General features: G+C 27.4%; 1 protein-coding gene across 1 annotated transcript in view; it reads right to left on the reverse strand.

Annotated features, from left to right (window-relative positions):
• LOC123261957 (ATP-binding cassette sub-family F member 2) overlaps window positions 1–3127 on the reverse strand; it is a 36784-nt gene extending 33657 nt beyond the window's left edge. The window contains exon 1 of the mRNA XM_044723875.1: window positions 3025–3127. The gene's annotated coding sequence lies outside the window, so the exon portion shown is untranslated. The remainder of the gene's footprint in view (window positions 1–3024) is intronic.
• Between the last annotated feature and the right edge of the window lie 1205 nt (window positions 3128–4332).

The raw sequence follows: 4332 nt of genomic DNA on the forward strand, positions 1-4332 counted from the left end.
ACGTGTAAAAAATATTGTAGTATTTCAATTTACGTGTCATTAAAAAATAAATGCGTGATAATTTTAATATTTTTTTTAATTTATAACTTATGAAAAAAGTCAATGTGATAATATGAATAAATTTATAATATTATTCAATTCAATATTAAATATATATAATAGTTGAATAAATACAATAGTCTAATTAAATGCTGGTGCAAAAATTGTATTCTATTGAATTTTATTATAAAGATTGGATAAATTAATATTGAGAAAAAAAAACTTTGAATCAAAAAATCATTTTTAAAAATTTATTTGTTTTGAATAGGGTAAAAATATTTTTGAATCAAATTAAATTTATTTAAATCAAATTTTTTGCTTGATTTAAAATAATCAAAATCTTTAAAATCTTGCGGTTCAAAATTTAATCAAATTAATTTTATTATCAGCAAATATATGAGTTTTTTTTCATAAGAAAAATATAAAAACAATGAGACTTTAAAATACTTAATTGTTGTACCTATAATTGCATTTTTGATAATACGTAAAATTACTATCAGTATTTTTAAATTTACTTTGTACAGGATTGTTTAGTTAACTACAAGTACAAAACAAATAACAGTTATAATCAAAAATATAATGTGGAAAAGTAATACGCTCAAAGTATACGTGTAAATAATATAAATAACTTGTGTCATATTAAAGGGCTTATTATAATTAAAATACAATTAACAAAATAGCTGACTAGTATTTATTGTAAAATAATAAATATATATATTAATCAATACTTGGCAGCTAATTTAAAAATAAAAAATTTTAGTTATTAAAACACATTTAAATGTGTTATTTATTGCATGATAAACTTTTAATAATATTTATATTAATATTGATTGATAGTTAAAAGGCATTATTTGTTATTCATCTGTATATTAAAATGTATGTAAATTTAAGGATATTTTAGTATAGATATTTGTTATGTACCTGGAGATATTTAAATAATTATTTTAAAAAAATATTTCTATGTTTAATTTTCATTATGTATAAATAAAAGTGAATAAGAAAGATTATCATTTTATTTTTTCATTAAGTTCAATCATTTAGTTCATGAGAAAAATTAGATCAAAGGATCGAGGGTTCTTTCTTGTGGCTAATTTCTTTTGACGAAACATCAAAGTTAAGGAAACTTTTAAGAGTTATATTGCAGGAAAGTCTGCCAAGGATTTTTATAAGCTTCGGGTTTTGTTGAAATAATTTTCTTGTGGTTTTATCAGCAATTAATATGTTTGGTATCAAATCGGATTTTCAATAATCACACAAGTGGAGGAGATAATACTTGCGGAAATGTTTTGAATTATTCATATTGTTTGTCGATAACCTGAATTCCGAGGATCATAATTATGATTGCGGAAAATTGTTTGATAAAGTTTGCTAAAGAGGTAGAAAGCTATTGATAGTAATTAGAGTTTAATTATTGACCTGTAGTTACTTTCAGAAAATTAATAAGTTTTTTTGAAGTTAAAATTTTTGTCAAAGCTCAAAGAAATTTTAGCACTGACCTAAACATGCATAGTGACTGTTAATTACTTATAAACAAATGAAAGTTGTCGATGACAGCTCTATCGTGGTAAAATTAATTTAAAAAATAACAATAATTAAATTTACTAGTAGGTTATGCAATTTAAAAACTTGCAATTGGTATAGAAAAAAATCTAAAAATAAAATACTATAATAATTTATGCATTTGATTTTAAATCACGGAGGAGCGCTGTCTGTAAAAATGAGATAGAAAAATTTTTATAATAAAATAAAATATATTTTTTTCCATTGCGAAAATTGAGGGAACGTGGCAATGTCAGATACTTCCCGATTAACTCAAAGCACAAATTCACACAGTTCCCATGCTATCGATAGCATTTCAACAGGTTAGTTTATATTAGTTTGCTAACTTTTTTTTCTTTCCTGCTTTTTTATCCTTTACTTAGACACGAAAAAAGTGTAACTTACACGTGTTGGATAAAAAAAAATGAAAGAAGAAAAAAAAGTAAAAGAAAATTACCACTTCAGGTAAAACAAAACTCCCAACTTACTTTTTTATATCCAACTCTCGTTTATTTTGATACTTTTTTTCTTTAAACTAATAATGTCAAAAGTCTGTTACAATAATAAAAATTTTTTTAAATTACTTTTTGTCACAGCAATGCTTTGTTTTATTAAATTTTATGTAATAGTTTTGATTATTTTATTTTTAAATTAAAGTATATTTATTTTTTTTTTAGATCAAAAGCCTAATAATTTAATAATTGACGGTGGTAGTGTCGAATTTAAAAAAATATTAGATGAAGATAAAATGAAAGTAATGCAAAAACGAGTTATTGGATTATTTAATGAGAATGTTCTTTTGAAGGAGCAGTAAGTAGTAGGTAGTGACTTATTCATAGAACAGTAAATCAATTTAAATATGTAATGTTGTTAACAATGTAGAGTATTTCAAGAATCACGTAAAGTAAAGGAGCTCGAGGAGAAATTTTTTGCTATAAACTCGAATTTTTTCAATAAAAATAAAAATATTCAAGTAATGTTATAATTTTTAAAATATTTTTTGCTAATCGAATTATTAATTATCAATTTTTTGCTAATAGAATGAAAATAAAATTAAAATAACAAAAAATTCTGAGGATTTAGACAAAGAAAAAAAGGTAAATTGTATTCCTTGGACATTTTGCAAATATTGTATAAAAAAACTCCCAAAATTAAATCCTTCTGAGTCCTTTGTTTTAATAACGAGGTGAGTTATTTTAAAATCGATTCTTTGTGTAATCCAAATTTAATTACGCCATTACTAGCTTATACTGTTCTAAGCTAGACACGTGGGTGCAGACTTAACTTGAATTGTTAATTAGCTTAAACTTTTGAAATGTTAAATGGCAGAACCGAGTTAACATCAATGGAACAAAAATTGCGTAAGCTGAAAGAGGAGCTAACTTTGAAGGAACGAACATGGGATGACTTTTGTGAGCGTGAAAAACATTATTGTTTGCAACTCACCCGTTTTGCTCAGGAAATAGTTACTGTCAATCAGTTGGCTGACAATCGACTGCAGGATCTTCTTACAATGGCTCAAATGCTTCAAGTACTTCCAATTTTTAATCTAAAAAAATTCAAACATTATTTAATTAATTTTTTTTTTAATTTAAGAACAGAGAAGATGAGTTAAAGAATGCGCAAAAAGAAATTATGAGCATTAAAAAAATAATTGTTAAGCAGGAAAAACGTCACAGGTAAATTCGTTTTAATTACATGTCTAAATTAGAAGAGATTGAAATTAAATTACTGAGTAATCTCGTTTTAATTTGCTATGAAAGGGAAATTATAATAAATTTAGTTATAAAGATAAAATTAGCGGACAGCTGACAATTTTTAGAATATTTTTTATCAATAAAATTATTATAAAAAAAAAAAAAAAAATTCCACATGTAAAAAATTTGAAAAACTATACATGCAATTTTTTAAAAATATTTTTTTATTGCTAATTCAATTAATAAGAAAAACAAAAATTTTTCTCTGCCGGCTAATTTTAGTTATAACATTAAAGTTAGCCGACATTTTCAATTTTTTAATTTTTTTTTCATTTATTAATAATAGAATTAGGGGAGGGAATATTGTAGCCGACATTGAGCCAAGCACTCAGTCCTATTGGACCATTGTACTCAGCCCTTCTAGGTTGGTTACGTTATATATCTTGGAGATTGGCCAGGCCTGTCTGCTTCAAGAAGTGAAGCAACTGTCCCACGCCAATCTCCTGTATATCAATAGACTCTCCATCGCAGAATCCTAGTATGTCCTTTCGGGCTGTTGCCAGTTTTCTGCAATGGAGGATTAGATGTAGAGGAGTTTCCTCCTCCGATAGGCATCTGGGGCACATCGAGTGATCTGAGATGCCTAGGCGTCTCAGATGCCTGCCGGTTAGCCAGTGTCCTGTGATATACCCGACAGTTAGCCTTAGCAGCTTCTTGTCGAGCCCTATCAAGGACAAGCCTAATGTCTTGGAGGGTCCTTTAAAAAGTGCCCTCGTATGCATCATGCCTTTTGCCTCTGCCCACACTTCCTGAAACTTGTCGTTAGTCCATAGGGAAGCGTGTTGCTTTATGAGACTAAAAGGCACCGCTATGCTGATTACTGGTTCAGGGTCTCTTTTACGAGCTCCCGCTTTCGCCAGCTCATTTGCTTTGTCATTTCCTGCGTTCCCGCTATGGCCCGGTACCCACAGTAGTTTGACTTTGTTATACTCTGCTAATTCATTTAGGGAGTCTATGCATTTTCGCACTAGTCTCGAGGACACTTCAGTTTGTTCTA

Source organism: Cotesia glomerata, linkage group LG3, assembly GCF_020080835.1.
Source record: "Cotesia glomerata isolate CgM1 linkage group LG3, MPM_Cglom_v2.3, whole genome shotgun sequence".
In the NCBI taxonomy this organism is placed as follows: Eukaryota; Metazoa; Arthropoda; class Insecta; order Hymenoptera; family Braconidae; genus Cotesia; species Cotesia glomerata.